Genomic DNA, 17,933 nt, shown 5'->3' with positions numbered 1-17,933 from the left:
ATTTTCGTGTTTTACACACACAAACGCTATCTAATGAAGCTATTTGAGTGTATTTAAGTATATTTCGTTATATGGCACATAATTTAACGCAGAGGTTGTTAAAGAAACCAGCAATACATAGTATAGTGCTTTATACCTTGTTTGGACATTATGTCGTCAGAGGGCGCTGTTATCGAACTAATGATGAATTTTTTAAAAATTTGCATATCACCCGATTAAGTTCTTATTAGCGCAGTTTGATAGATAGCACTGCCCAATGCCTATATAAAAAGTTTCATATCGCTCGGATCATTTTCCAGCGAATATCAGCGTATTCGTGCTATTAGAGTGAAAACAAGCTACTTTTGACTAAAAAACACGAAAAAATTGACTTTTTGCAAAATTTCACGGAAACGTTATTTTCGTGTTTTACACACACAAACGCTATCTAATGAAGCTATTTGAGTGTATTTAAGTATATTTCGTTATATGGCACATAATTTAACGCAGAGGTTGTTAAAGAAACCAGCAATACATAGTATAGTGCTTTATACCTTGTTTGGACATTATGTCGTTAGAGGGCGCTGTTATCGAACTAATGTTGAATTTTTTAAAAATTTGCATATCACCGGATTAAGTTCTTATTAGCGCAGTTTGATAGATAGCACTGCCCTATGCCTATATAAAAAATTTCATATCGATCGGATCATTTTCCAGCGAGTATCAGCGTATTCGTTCTGTAAGAGTGAAAATAAGCTGCTTTTCACTAAAAAACACGAAAAAATTGACTTTTTGCAAAATTTCACGGAAACGTTATTTTCGTGTTTTACACACACAAACGCTATCTAATGAAGCTATTTGAGTGTATTTAAGTATATTTCGTTATATGGCACATAATTTAACGCAGAGGTTGTTAAAGAAACCAGCAATACATAGTATAGTGCTTTATACCTTGTTTGGACATTATGTCGTTAGAGGGCGCTGTTATCGAACTAATGTTGAATTTTTTAAAAATTTGCATATCACCCGATTAAGTTCTTATTAGCGCAGTTTGATAGATAGCACTGCCCTATGCCTATATAAAAAGTTTCATATCGATCGGATCATTTTCCAGCGAGTATCAGCGTATTCGTTCTGTAAGAGTGAAAATAAGCTGCTTTTCACTAAAAAACACGAAAAAATTGACTTTTTGCAAAATTTCACGGAAACGTTATTTTCGTGTTTTACACACACAAACGCTATCTAATGAAGCTATTTGAGTGTATTTAAGTATATTTCGTTATATGGCACATAATTTAACGCAGAGGTTGTTAAAGAAACCAGCAATACATAGTATAGTGCTTTATACCTTGTTTGGACATTATGTCGTTAGAGGGCGCTGTTATCGAACTAATGTTGAATTTTTTAAAAATTTGCATATCACCCGATTAAGTTCTTATTAGCGCAGTTTGATAGATAGCACTGCCCTATGCCTATATAAAAAGTTTCATATCGATCGGATCATTTTCCAGCGAGTATCAGCGTATTCGTTCTGTAAGAGTGAAAATAAGCTGCTTTTCACTAAAAAACACGAAAAAATTGACTTTTTGCAAAATTTCACGGAAACGTTATTTTCGTGTTTTACACACACAAACGCTATCTAATGAAGCTATTTGAGTGTATTTAAGTATATTTCGTTATATGGCACATAATTTAACGCAGAGGTTGTTAAAGAAACCAGCAATACATAGTATAGTGCTTTATACCTTGTTTGGACATTATGTCGTTAGAGGGCGCTGTTATCGAACTAATGTTGAATTTTTTAAAAATTTGCATATCACCCGATTAAGTTCTTATTAGCGCAGTTTGATAGATAGCACTGCCCTATGCCTATATAAAAAGTTTCATATCGATCGGATCATTTTCCAGCGAGTATCAGCGTATTCGTTCTGTAAGAGTGAAAATAAGCTGCTTTTCACTAAAAAACACGAAAAAATTGACTTTTTGCAAAATTTCACGGAAACGTTATTTTCGTGTTTTACACACACAAACGCTATCTAATGAAGCTATTTGAGTGTATTTAAGTATATTTCGTTATATGGCACATAATTTAACGCAGAGGTTGTTAAAGAAACCAGCAATACATAGTATAGTGCTTTATACCTTGTTTGGACATTATGTCGTTAGAGGGCGCTGTTATCGAACTAATGTTGAATTTTTTAAAAATTTGCATATCACCCGATTAAGTTCTTATTAGCGCAGTTTGATAGATAGCACTGCCCTATGCCTATATAAAAAGTTTCATATCGATCGGATCATTTTCCAGCGAGTATCAGCGTATTCGTTCTGTAAGAGTGAAAATAAGCTGCTTTTCACTAAAAAACACGAAAAAATTGACTTTTTGCAAAATTTCACGGAAACGTTATTTTCGTGTTTTACACACACAAACGCTATCTAATGAAGCTATTTGAGTGTATTTAAGTATATTTCGTTATATGGCACATAATTTAACGCAGAGGTTGTTAAAGAAACCAGCAATACATAGTATAGTGCTTTATACCTTGTTTGGACATTATGTCGTTAGAGGGCGCTGTTATCGAACTAATGTTGAATTTTTTAAAAATTTGCATATCACCCGATTAAGTTCTTATTAGCGCAGTTTGATAGATAGCACTGCCCTATGCCTATATAAAAAGTTTCATATCGATCGGATCATTTTCCAGCGAGTATCAGCGTATTCGTTCTGTAAGAGTGAAAATAAGCTGCTTTTCACTAAAAAACACGAAAAAATTGACTTTTTGCAAAATTTCACGGAAACGTTATTTTCGTGTTTTACACACACAAACGCTATCTAATGAAGCTATTTGAGTGTATTTAAGTATATTTCGTTATATGGCACATAATTTAACGCAGAGGTTGTTAAAGAAACCAGCAATACATAGTATAGTGCTTTATACCTTGTTTGGACATTATGTCGTCAGAGGGCGCTGTTATCGAACTAATGTTGAATTTTTTAAAAATTTGCATATCACCCGATTAAGTTCTTATTAGCGCAGTTTGATAGATAGCACTGCCCTATGCCTATATAAAAAGTTTCATATCGATCGGATCATTTTCCAGCGAGTATCAGCGTATTCGTTCTGTAAGAGTGAAAATAAGCTGCTTTTCACTAAAAAACACGAAAAAATTGACTTTTTGCAAAATTTCACGGAAACGTTATTTTCGTGTTTTACACACACAAACGCTATCTAATGAAGCTATTTGAGTGTATTTAAGTATATTTCGTTATATGGCACATAATTTAACGCAGAGGTTGTTAAAGAAACCAGCAATACATAGTATAGTGCTTTATACCTTGTTTGGACATTATGTCGTCAGAGGGCGCTGTTATCGAACTAATGTTGAATTTTTTAAAAATTTGCATATCACCCGATTAAGTTCTTATTAGCGCAGTTTGATAGATAGCACTGCCCTATGCCTATATAAAAAGTTTCATATCGATCGGATCATTTTCCAGCGAGTATCAGCGTATTCGTTCTGTAAGAGTGAAAATAAGCTGCTTTTCACTAAAAAACACGAAAAAATTGACTTTTTGCAAAATTTCACGGAAACGTTATTTTCGTGTTTTACACACACAAACGCTATCTAATGAAGCTATTTGAGTGTATTTAAGTATATTTCGTTATATGGCACATAATTTAACGCAGAGGTTGTTAAAGAAACCAGCAATACATAGTATAGTGCTTTATACCTTGTTTGGACATTATGTCGTTAGAGGGCGCTGTTATCGAACTAATGTTGAATTTTTTAAAAATTTGCATATCACCCGATTAAGTTCTTATTAGCGCAGTTTGATAGATAGCACTGCCCTATGCCTATATAAAAAGTTTCATATCGATCGGATCATTTTCCAGCGAGTATCAGCGTATTCGTTCTGTAAGAGTGAAAATAAGCTGCTTTTCACTAAAAAACACGAAAAAATTGACTTTTTGCAAAATTTCACGGAAACGTTATTTTCGTGTTTTACACACACAAACGCTATCTAATGAAGCTATTTGAGTGTATTTAAGTATATTTCGTTATATGGCACATAATTTAACGCAGAGGTTGTTAAAGAAACCAGCAATACATAGTATAGTGCTTTATACCTTGTTTGGACATTATGTCGTTAGAGGGCGCTGTTATCGAACTAATGTTGAATTTTTTAAAAATTTGCATATCACCCGATTAAGTTCTTATTAGCGCAGTTTGATAGATAGCACTGCCCTATGCCTATATAAAAAGTTTCATATCGATCGGATCATTTTCCAGCGAGTATCAGCGTATTCGTTCTGTAAGAGTGAAAATAAGCTGCTTTTCACTAAAAAACACGAAAAAATTGACTTTTTGCAAAATTTCACGGAAACGTTATTTTCGTGTTTTACACACACAAACGCTATCTAATGAAGCTATTTGAGTGTATTTAAGTATATTTCGTTATATGGCACATAATTTAACGCAGAGGTTGTTAAAGAAACCAGCAATACATAGTATAGTGCTTTATACCTTGTTTGGACATTATGTCGTCAGAGGGCGCTGTTATCGAACTAATGATGAATTTTTTAAAAATTTGCATATCACCCGATTAAGTTCTTATTAGCGCAGTTTGATAGATAGCACTGCCCAATGCCTATATAAAAAGTTTCATATCGCTCGGATCATTTTCCAGCGAATATCAGCGTATTCGTGCTATTAGAGTGAAAACAAGCTACTTTTGACTAAAAAACACGAAAAAATTGACTTTTTGCAAAATTTCACGGAAACGTTATTTTCGTGTTTTACACACACAAACGCTATCTAATGAAGCTATTTGAGTGTATTTAAGTATATTTCGTTATATGGCACATAATTTAACGCAGAGGTTGTTAAAGAAACCAGCAATACATAGTATAGTGCTTTATACCTTGTTTGGACATTATGTCGTTAGAGGGCGCTGTTATCGAACTAATGTTGAATTTTTTAAAAATTTGCATATCACCGGATTAAGTTCTTATTAGCGCAGTTTGATAGATAGCACTGCCCTATGCCTATATAAAAAGTTTCATATCGATCGGATCATTTTCCAGCGAGTATCAGCGTATTCGTTCTGTAAGAGTGAAAATAAGCTGCTTTTCACTAAAAAACACGAAAAAATTGACTTTTTGCAAAATTTCACGGAAACGTTATTTTCGTGTTTTACACACACAAACGCTATCTAATGAAGCTATTTGAGTGTATTTAAGTATATTTCGTTATATGGCACATAATTTAACGCAGAGGTTGTTAAAGAAACCAGCAATACATAGTATAGTGCTTTATACCTTGTTTGGACATTATGTCGTTAGAGGGCGCTGTTATCGAACTAATGTTGAATTTTTTAAAAATTTGCATATCACCCGATTAAGTTCTTATTAGCGCAGTTTGATAGATAGCACTGCCCTATGCCTATATAAAAAGTTTCATATCGATCGGATCATTTTCCAGCGAGTATCAGCGTATTCGTTCTGTAAGAGTGAAAATAAGCTGCTTTTCACTAAAAAACACGAAAAAATTGACTTTTTGCAAAATTTCACGGAAACGTTATTTTCGTGTTTTACACACACAAACGCTATCTAATGAAGCTATTTGAGTGTATTTAAGTATATTTCGTTATATGGCACATAATTTAACGCAGAGGTTGTTAAAGAAACCAGCAATACATAGTATAGTGCTTTATACCTTGTTTGGACATTATGTCGTTAGAGGGCGCTGTTATCGAACTAATGTTGAATTTTTTAAAAATTTGCATATCACCCGATTAAGTTCTTATTAGCGCAGTTTGATAGATAGCACTGCCCTATGCCTATATAAAAAGTTTCATATCGATCGGATCATTTTCCAGCGAGTATCAGCGTATTCGTTCTGTAAGAGTGAAAATAAGCTGCTTTTCACTAAAAAACACGAAAAAATTGACTTTTTGCAAAATTTCACGGAAACGTTATTTTCGTGTTTTACACACACAAACGCTATCTAATGAAGCTATTTGAGTGTATTTAAGTATATTTCGTTATATGGCACATAATTTAACGCAGAGGTTGTTAAAGAAACCAGCAATACATAGTATAGTGCTTTATACCTTGTTTGGACATTATGTCGTTAGAGGGCGCTGTTATCGAACTAATGTTGAATTTTTTAAAAATTTGCATATCACCCGATTAAGTTCTTATTAGCGCAGTTTGATAGATAGCACTGCCCTATGCCTATATAAAAAGTTTCATATCGATCGGATCATTTTCCAGCGAGTATCAGCGTATTCGTTCTGTAAGAGTGAAAATAAGCTGCTTTTCACTAAAAAACACGAAAAAATTGACTTTTTGCAAAATTTCACGGAAACGTTATTTTCGTGTTTTACACACACAAACGCTATCTAATGAAGCTATTTGAGTGTATTTAAGTATATTTCGTTATATGGCACATAATTTAACGCAGAGGTTGTTAAAGAAACCAGCAATACATAGTATAGTGCTTTATACCTTGTTTGGACATTATGTCGTCAGAGGGCGCTGTTATCGAACTAATGATGAATTTTTTAAAAATTTGCATATCACCCGATTAAGTTCTTATTAGCGCAGTTTGATAGATAGCACTGCCCAATGCCTATATAAAAAGTTTCATATCGCTCGGATCATTTTCCAGCGAATATCAGCGTATTCGTGCTATTAGAGTGAAAACAAGCTACTTTTGACTAAAAAACACGAAAAAATTGACTTTTTGCAAAATTTCACGGAAACGTTATTTTCGTGTTTTACACACACAAACGCTATCTAATGAAGCTATTTGAGTGTATTTAAGTATATTTCGTTATATGGCACATAATTTAACGCAGAGGTTGTTAAAGAAACCAGCAATACATAGTATAGTGCTTTATACCTTGTTTGGACATTATGTCGTTAGAGGGCGCTGTTATCGAACTAATGTTGAATTTTTTAAAAATTTGCATATCACCCGATTAAGTTCTTATTAGCGCAGTTTGATAGATAGCACTGCCCTATGCCTATATAAAAAGTTTCATATCGATCGGATCATTTTCCAGCGAGTATCAGCGTATTCGTTCTGTAAGAGTGAAAATAAGCTGCTTTTCACTAAAAAACACGAAAAAATTGACTTTTTGCAAAATTTCACGGAAACGTTATTTTCGTGTTTTACACACACAAACGCTATCTAATGAAGCTATTTGAGTGTATTTAAGTATATTTCGTTATATGGCACATAATTTAACGCAGAGGTTGTTAAAGAAACCAGCAATACATAGTATAGTGCTTTATACCTTGTTTGGACATTATGTCGTCAGAGGGCGCTGTTATCGAACTAATGTTGAATTTTTTAAAAATTTGCATATCACCCGATTAAGTTCTTATTAGCGCAGTTTGATAGATAGCACTGCCCTATGCCTATATAAAAAGTTTCATATCGATCGGATCATTTTCCAGCGAGTATCAGCGTATTCGTTCTGTAAGAGTGAAAATAAGCTGCTTTTCACTAAAAAACACGAAAAAATTGACTTTTTGCAAAATTTCACGGAAACGTTATTTTCGTGTTTTACACACACAAACGCTATCTAATGAAGCTATTTGAGTGTATTTAAGTATATTTCGTTATATGGCACATAATTTAACGCAGAGGTTGTTAAAGAAACCAGCAATACATAGTATAGTGCTTTATACCTTGTTTGGACATTATGTCGTTAGAGGGCGCTGTTATCGAACTAATGTTGAATTTTTTAAAAATTTGCATATCACCCGATTAAGTTCTTATTAGCGCAGTTTGATAGATAGCACTGCCCTATGCCTATATAAAAAGTTTCATATCGATCGGATCATTTTCCAGCGAGTATCAGCGTATTCGTTCTGTAAGAGTGAAAATAAGCTGCTTTTCACTAAAAAACACGAAAAAATTGACTTTTTGCAAAATTTCACGGAAACGTTATTTTCGTGTTTTACACACACAAACGCTATCTAATGAAGCTATTTGAGTGTATTTAAGTATATTTCGTTATATGGCACATAATTTAACGCAGAGGTTGTTAAAGAAACCAGCAATACATAGTATAGTGCTTTATACCTTGTTTGGACATTATGTCGTTAGAGGGCGCTGTTATCGAACTAATGTTGAATTTTTTAAAAATTTGCATATCACCCGATTAAGTTCTTATTAGCGCAGTTTGATAGATAGCACTGCCCTATGCCTATATAAAAAGTTTCATATCGATCGGATCATTTTCCAGCGAGTATCAGCGTATTCGTTCTGTAAGAGTGAAAATAAGCTGCTTTTCACTAAAAAACACGAAAAAATTGACTTTTTGCAAAATTTCACGGAAACGTTATTTTCGTGTTTTACACACACAAACGCTATCTAATGAAGCTATTTGAGTGTATTTAAGTATATTTCGTTATATGGCACATAATTTAACGCAGAGGTTGTTAAAGAAACCAGCAATACATAGTATAGTGCTTTATACCTTGTTTGGACATTATGTCGTTAGAGGGCGCTGTTATCGAACTAATGTTGAATTTTTTAAAAATTTGCATATCACCCGATTAAGTTCTTATTAGCGCAGTTTGATAGATAGCACTGCCCTATGCCTATATAAAAAGTTTCATATCGATCGGATCATTTTCCAGCGAGTATCAGCGTATTCGTTCTGTAAGAGTGAAAATAAGCTGCTTTTCACTAAAAAACACGAAAAAATTGACTTTTTGCAAAATTTCACGGAAACGTTATTTTCGTGTTTTACACACACAAACGCTATCTAATGAAGCTATTTGAGTGTATTTAAGTATATTTCGTTATATGGCACATAATTTAACGCAGAGGTTGTTAAAGAAACCAGCAATACATAGTATAGTGCTTTATACCTTGTTTGGACATTATGTCGTCAGAGGGCGCTGTTATCGAACTAATGATGAATTTTTTAAAAATTTGCATATCACCCGATTAAGTTCTTATTAGCGCAGTTTGATAGATAGCACTGCCCTATGCCTATATAAAAAGTTTCATATCGATCGGATCATTTTCCAGCGAATATCAGCGTATTCGTTCTGTAAGAGTGAAAATAAGCTGCTTTTCACTAAAAAACACGAAAAAATTGACTTTTTGCAAAATTTCACGGAAACGTTATTTTCGTGTTTTACACACACAAACGCTATCTAATGAAGCTATTTGAGTGTATTTAAGTATATTTCGTTATATGGCACATAATTTAACGCAGAGGTTGTTAAAGAAACCAGCAATACATAGTATAGTGCTTTATACCTTGTTTGGACATTATGTCGTTAGAGGGCGCTGTTATCGAACTAATGTTGAATTTTTTAAAAATTTGCATATCACCCGATTAAGTTCTTATTAGCGCAGTTTGATAGATAGCACTGCCCTATGCCTATATAAAAAGTTTCATATCGATCGGATCATTTTCCAGCGAGTATCAGCGTATTCGTTCTGTAAGAGTGAAAATAAGCTGCTTTTCACTAAAAAACACGAAAAAATTGACTTTTTGCAAAATTTCACGGAAACGTTATTTTCGTGTTTTACACACACAAACGCTATCTAATGAAGCTATTTGAGTGTATTTAAGTATATTTCGTTATATGGCACATAATTTAACGCAGAGGTTGTTAAAGAAACCAGCAATACATAGTATAGTGCTTTATACCTTGTTTGGACATTATGTCGTTAGAGGGCGCTGTTATCGAACTAATGTTGAATTTTTTAAAAATTTGCATATCACCCGATTAAGTTCTTATTAGCGCAGTTTGATAGATAGCACTGCCCTATGCCTATATAAAAAGTTTCATATCGATCGGATCATTTTCCAGCGAGTATCAGCGTATTCGTTCTGTAAGAGTGAAAATAAGCTGCTTTTCACTAAAAAACACGAAAAAATTGACTTTTTGCAAAATTTCACGGAAACGTTATTTTCGTGTTTTACACACACAAACGCTATCTAATGAAGCTATTTGAGTGTATTTAAGTATATTTCGTTATATGGCACATAATTTAACGCAGAGGTTGTTAAAGAAACCAGCAATACATAGTATAGTGCTTTATACCTTGTTTGGACATTATGTCGTCAGAGGGCGCTGTTATCGAACTAATGATGAATTTTTTAAAAATTTGCATATCACCCGATTAAGTTCTTATTAGCGCAGTTTGATAGATAGCAATGCCCCTATCAAACTGCGCTAATAAGAACTTAATCGGGTGATATGCAAATTTTTAAAAAATTCAACATTAGTTCGATAACAGCGCCCTCTAACGACATAATGTCCAAACAAGGTATAAAGCACTATACTATGTATTGCTGGTTTCTTTAACAACCTCTGCGTTAAATTATGTGCCATATAACGAAATATACTTAAATACACTCAAATAGCTTCATTAGATAGCGTTTGTGTGTGTAAAACACGAAAATAACGTTTCCGTGAAATTTTGCAAAAAGTCAATTTTTTCGTGTTTTTTAGTCAAAAGTAGCTTGTTTTCACTCTTACAGAACGAATACGCTGATACTCGCTGGAAAATGATCCGATCGATATGAAACTTTTTATATAGGCATTGGGCAGTGCTATCTATCAAACTGCGCTAATAAGAACTTAATCGGGTGATATGCAAATTTTTAAAAAATTCATCATTAGTTCGATAACAGCGCCCTCTGACGACATAATGTCCAAACAAGGTATAAAGCACTATACTATGTATTGCTGGTTTCTTTAACAACCTCTGCGTTAAATTATGTGCCATATAACGAAATATACTTAAATACACTCAAATAGCTTCATTAGATAGCGTTTGTGTGTGTAAAACACGAAAATAACGTTTCCGTGAAATTTTGCAAAAAGTCAATTTTTTCGTGTTTTTTAGTGAAAAGCAGCTTATTTTCACTCTTACAGCACGAATACGCTGATATTCGCTGGAAAATGATCCTAGCGATATGAAACTTTTTATATACGCATAGGGCAGTGCTGTCTATCAAACTGCGCTAATAAGAACTTAATCGGGTGATATGCAAATTTTTAAAAAATTCAACATTAGTTCGATAACAGCGCCCTCTGACGACGTAATGTCCAAACAAGGTATAAAGCACTATACTATGTATTGCTGGTTTCTTTAACAACCTCTGCGTTAAATTATGTGCCATATAACGAAATATACTTAAATACACTCAAATAGCTTCATTAGATAGCGTTTGTGTGTGTAAAACACGAAAATAACGTTTCCGTGAAATTTTGCAAAAAGTCAATTTTTTCGTGTTTTTTAGTGAAAAGCAGCTTATTTTCACTCTTACAGAACGAATACGCTGATACTCGCTGGGAAATGATCCGATCGATATGAAACTTTTTATATAGGCATAGGGCATTGCTATCTATCAAACTGCGCTAATAAGAACTTAATCGGGTGATATGCAAATTTTAAAAAAATTCAACATTAGTTCGATAACAGCGCCCTCTAACGACATAATGTCCAAACAACGTATAAAGCATTATACTATGTATTGCTGGTTTCTTTAACAACCTCTGCGTTAAACTATGTGCCATATAACGAAATATACTTAAATACACTCAAATAGCTTCATTAGATAGCGTTTGTGTGTGTAAAACACGAAAATAACGTTTCCGTGAAATTTTGCAAAAAGTCAATTTTTTCGTGTTTTTTAGTGAAAAGCAGCTTATTTTCACTCTTACAGCACGAATACGCTGATATTCGCTGGAAAATGATCCGATCGATATGAAACTTTTTATATACGCATAGGGCAGTGCTGTCTATCAAACTGCGCTAATAAGAACTTAATCGGGTGATATGCAAATTTTTAAAAAATTCAACATTAGTTCGATAACAGCGCCCTCTGACGACGTAATGTCCAAACAAGGTATAAAGCACTATACTATGTATTGCTGGTTTCTTTAACAACCTCTGCGTTAAATTATGTGCCATATAACGAAATATACTTAAATACACTCAAATAGCTTCATTAGATAGCGTTTGTGTGTGTAAAACACGAAAATAACGTTTCCGTGAAATTTTGCAAAAAGTCAATTTTTTCGTGTTTTTTAGTGAAAAGCAGCTTATTTTCACTCTTACAGAACGAATACGCTGATACTCGCTGGAAAATGATCCGATCGATATGAAACTTTTTATATAGGCATAGGGCAGTGCTATCTATCAAACTGCGCTAATAAGAACTTAATCCGGTGATATGCAAATTTTTAAAAAATTCAACATTAGTTCGATAACAGCGCCCTCTAACGACATAATGTCCAAACAAGGTATAAAGCACTATACTATGTATTGCTGGTTTCTTTAACAACCTCTGCGTTAAATTATGTGCCATATAACGAAATATACTTAAATACACTCAAATAGCTTCATTAGATAGCGTTTGTGTGTGTAAAACACGAAAATAACGTTTCCGTGAAATTTTGCAAAAAGTCAATTTTTTCGTGTTTTTTAGTGAAAAGCAGCTTATTTTCACTCTTACAGGTCCAAACAAGGTATAAAGCACTATACTATGTATTGCTGGTTTCTTTAACAACCTCTGCGTTAAATTATGTGCCATATAACGAAATATACTTAAATACACTCAAATAGCTTCATTAGATAGCGTTTGTGTGTGTAAAACACGAAAATAACGTTTCCGTGAAATTTTGCAAAAAGTCAATTTTTTCGTGTTTTTTAGTGAAAAGCAGCTTATTTTCACTCTTACAGAACGAATACGCTGATACTCGCTGGAAAATGATCCGATCGATATGAAACTTTTTATATAGGCATAGGGCAGTGCTATCTATCAAACTGCGCTAATAAGAACTTAATCGGGTGATATGCAAATTTTTAAAAAATTCAACATTAGTTCGATAACAGCGCCCTCTAACGACATAATGTCCAAACAAGGTATAAAGCACTATACTATGTATTGCTGGTTTCTTTAACAACCTCTGCGTTAAATTATGTGCCATATAACGAAATATACTTAAATACACTCAAATAGCTTCATTAGATAGCGTTTGTGTGTGTAAAACACGAAAATAACGTTTCCGTGAAATTTTGCAAAAAGTCAATTTTTTCGTGTTTTTTAGTGAAAAGCAGCTTATTTTCACTCTTACAGCACGAATACGCTGATATTCGCTGGAAAATGATCCTAGCGATATGAAACTTTTTATATAGGCATAGGGCAGTGCTATCTATCAAACTGCGCTAATAAGAACTTAATCGGGTGATATGCAAATTTTTAAAAAATTCAACATTAGTTCGATAACAGCGCCCTCTGACGACATAATGTCCAAACAAGGTATAAAGCACTATACTATGTATTGCTGGTTTCTTTAACAACCTCTGCGTTAAATTATGTGCCATATAACGAAATATACTTAAATACACTCAAATAGCTTCATTAGATAGCGTTTGTGTGTGTAAAACACGAAAATAACGTTTCCGTGAAATTTTGCAAAAAGTCAATTTTTTCGTGTTTTTTAGTGAAAAGCAGCTTATTTTCACTCTTACAGAACGAATACGCTGATACTCGCTGGAAAATGATCCGATCGATATGAAACTTTTTATATAGGCATAGGGCAGTGCTATCTATCAAACTGCGCTAATAAGAACTTAATCGGGTGATATGCAAATTTTTAAAAAATTCAACATTAGTTCGATAACAGCGCCCTCTAACGACATAATGTCCAAACAAGGTATAAAGCACTATACTATGTATTGCTGGTTTCTTTAACAACCTCTGCGTTAAATTATGTGCCATATAACGAAATATACTTAAATACACTCAAATAGCTTCATTAGATAGCGTTTGTGTGTGTAAAACACGAAAATAACGTTTCCGTGAAATTTTGCAAAAAGTCAATTTTTTCGTGTTTTTTAGTGAAAAGCAGCTTATTTTCACTCTTACAGCACGAATACGCTGATATTCGCTGGAAAATGATCCTAGCGATATGAAACTTTTTATATACGCATAGGGCAGTGCTGTCTATCAAACTGCGCTAATAAGAACTTAATCGGGTGATATGCAAATTTTTAAAAAATTCAACATTAGTTCGATAACAGCGCCCTCTGACGACGTAATGTCCAAACAAGGTATAAAGCACTATACTATGTATTGCTGGTTTCTTTAACAACCTCTGCGTTAAATTATGTGCCATATAACGAAATATACTTAAATACACTCAAATAGCTTCATTAGATAGCGTTTGTGTGTGTAAAACACGAAAATAACGTTTCCGTGAAATTTTGCAAAAAGTCAATTTTTTCGTGTTTTTTAGTGAAAAGCAGCTTATTTTCACTCTTACAGAACGAATACGCTGATACTCGCTGGAAAATGATCCGATCGATATGAAACTTTTTATATAGGCATAGGGCAGTGCTATCTATCAAACTGCGCTAATAAGAACTTAATCGGGTGATATGCAAATTTTTAAAAAATTCAACATTAGTTCGATAACAGCGCCCTCTAACGACATAATGTCCAAACAAGGTATAAAGCACTATACTATGTATTGCTGGTTTCTTTAACAACCTCTGCGTTAAATTATGTGCCATATAACGAAATATACTTAAATACACTCAAATAGCTTCATTAGATAGCGTTTGTGTGTGTAAAACACGAAAATAACGTTTCCGTGAAATTTTGCAAAAAGTCAATTTTTTCGTGTTTTTTAGTGAAAAGCAGCTTATTTTCACTCTTACAGCACGAATACGCTGATATTCGCTGGAAAATGATCCTAGCGATATGAAACTTTTTATATACGGCATAGGGCAGTGCTGTCTATCAAACTGCGCTAATAAGAACTTAATCGGGTGATATGCAAATTTTTAAAAAATTCAACATTAGTTCGATAACAGCGCCCTCTGACGACGTAATGTCCAAACAAGGTATAAAGCACTATACTATGTATTGCTGGTTTCTTTAACAACCTCTGCGTTAAATTATGTGCCATATAACGAAATATACTTAAATACACTCAAATAGCTTCATTAGATAGCGTTTGTGTGTGTAAAACACGAAAATAACGTTTCCGTGAAATTTTGCAAAAAGTCAATTTTTTCGTGTTTTTTAGTGAAAAGCAGCTTATTTTCACTCTTACAGAACGAATACGCTGATACTCGCTGGAAAATGATCCGATCGATATGAAACTTTTTATATAGGCATAGGGCAGTGCTATCTATCAAACTGCGCTAATAAGAACTTAATCGGGTGATATGCAAATTTTTAAAAAATTCAACATTAGTTCGATAACAGCGCCCTCTAACGACATAATGTCCAAACAAGGTATAAAGCACTATACTATGTATTGCTGGTTTCTTTAACAACCTCTGCGTTAAATTATGTGCCATATAACGAAATATACTTAAATACACTCAAATAGCTTCATTAGATAGCGTTTGTGTGTGTAAAACACGAAAATAACGTTTCCGTGAAATTTTGCAAAAAGTCAATTTTTTCGTGTTTTTTAGTGAAAAGCAGCTTATTTTCACTCTTACAGAACGAATACGCTGATACTCGCTGGAAAATGATCCGATCGATATGAAACTTTTTATATAGGCATAGGGCAGTGCTATCTATCAAACTGCGCTAATAAGAACTTAATCGGGTGATATGCAAATTTTTAAAAAATTCAACATTAGTTCGATAACAGCGCCCTCTAACGACATAATGTCCAAACAAGGTATAAAGCACTATACTATGTATTGCTGGTTTCTTTAACAACCTCTGCGTTAAATTATGTGCCATATAACGAAATATACTTAAATACACTCAAATAGCTTCATTAGATAGCGTTTGTGTGTGTAAAACACGAAAATAACGTTTCCGTGAAATTTTGCAAAAAGTCAATTTTTTCGTGTTTTTTAGTCAAAAGCAGCTTGTTTTCACTCTTACAGCACGAATACGCTGATATTCGCTGGAAAATGATCCGAGCGATATGAAACTTTTTATATAGGCATAGGGCAAGTGCTATCTATCAAACTGCGCTAATAAGAACTTAATCGGGTGATATGCAAATTTTTAAAAAATTCAACATTAGTTCGATAACAGCGCCCTCTGACGACATAATGTCCAAACAAGGTATAAAGCACTATACTATGTATTGCTGGTTTCTTTAACAACCTCTGCGTTAAATTATGTGCCATATAACGAAATATACTTAAATACACTCAAATAGCTTCATTAGATAGCGTTTGTGTGTGTAAAACACGAAAATAACGTTTCCGTGAAATTTTGCAAAAAGTCAATTTTTTCGTGTTTTTTAGTGAAAAGCAGCTTATTTTCACTCTTACAGAACGAATACGCTGATACTCGCTGGAAAATGATCCGATCGATATGAAACTTTTTATATAGGCATAGGGCAGTGCTATCTATCAAACTGCGCTAATAAGAACTTAATCGGGTGATATGCAAATTTTTAAAAAATTCAACATTAGTTCGATAACAGCGCCCTCTAACGACATAATGTCCAAACAAGGTATAAAGCACTATACTATGTATTGCTGGTTTCTTTAACAACCTCTGCGTTAAATTATGTGCCATATAACGAAATATACTTAAATACACTCAAATAGCTTCATTAGATAGCGTTTGTGTGTGTAAAACACGAAAATAACGTTTCCGTGAAATTTTGCAAAAAGTCAATTTTTTCGTGTTTTTTAGTGAAAAGCAGCTTATTTTCACTCTTACAGCACGAATACGCTGATACTCGCTGGAAAATGATCCAGCGATATGAAACTTTTTATATAGGCATAGGGCAGTGCTGTCTATCAAACTGCGCTAATAAGAACTTAATCGGGTGATATGCAAATTTTTAAAAAATTCAACATTAGTTCGATAACAGCGCCCTCTAACGACATAATGTCCAAACAAGGTATAAAGCACTATACTATGTATTGCTGGTTTCTTTAACAACCTCTGCGTTAAATTATGTGCCATATAACGAAATATACTTAAATACACTCAAATAGCTTCATTAGATAGCGTTTGTGTGTGTAAAACACGAAAATAACGTTTCCGTGAAATTTTGCAAAAAGTCAATTTTTTCGTGTTTTTTAGTGAAAAGCAGCTTATTTTCACTCTTACAGAACGAATACGCTGATACTCGCTGGAAAATGATCCGATCGATATGAAACTTTTTATATAGGCATAGGGCAGTGCTATCTATCAAACTGCGCTAATAAGAACTTAATCGGGTGATATGCAAATTTTTAAAAAATTCAACATTAGTTCGATAACAGCGCCCTCTAACGACATAATGTCCAAACAAGGTATAAAGCACTATACTATGTATTGCTGGTTTCTTTAACAACCTCTGCGTTAAATTATGTGCCATATAACGAAATATACTTAAATACACTCAAATAGCTTCATTAGATAGCGTTTGTGTGTGTAAAACACGAAAATAACGTTTCCGTGAAATTTTGCAAAAAGTCAATTTTTTCGTGTTTTTTAGTGAAAAGCAGCTTATTTTCACTCTTACAGCACGAATACGCTGATATTCGCTGGAAAATGATCCTAGCGATATGAAACTTTTTATATACGCATAGGGCAGTGCTATCTATCAAACTGCGCTAATAAGAACTTAATCGGGTGATATGCAAATTTTTAAAAAATTCAACATTAGTTCGATAACAGCGCCCTCTGACGACGTAATGTCCAAACAAGGTATAAAGCACTATACTATGTATTGCTGGTTTCTTTAACAACCTCTGCGTTAAATTATGTGCCATATAACGAAATATACTTAAATACACTCAAATAGCTTCATTAGATAGCGTTTGTGTGTGTAAAACACGAAAATAACGTTTCCGTGAAATTTTGCAAAAAGTCAATTTTTTCGTGTTTTTTAGTGAAAAGCAGCTTATTTTCACTCTTACAGAACGAATACGCTGATACTCGCTGGAAAATGATCCGATCGATATGAAACTTTTTATATAGG

Source organism: Typopeltis vanoorti, chromosome 24 (assembly GCF_054136105.1).
Source record: "Typopeltis vanoorti isolate ZY-2024b chromosome 24, IOZ_Tvanoo_1.0, whole genome shotgun sequence".
NCBI lineage: Eukaryota > Metazoa > Arthropoda > Arachnida > Uropygi > Thelyphonidae > Typopeltis > Typopeltis vanoorti.
This window is presented reverse-complemented; position numbering follows the sequence as displayed.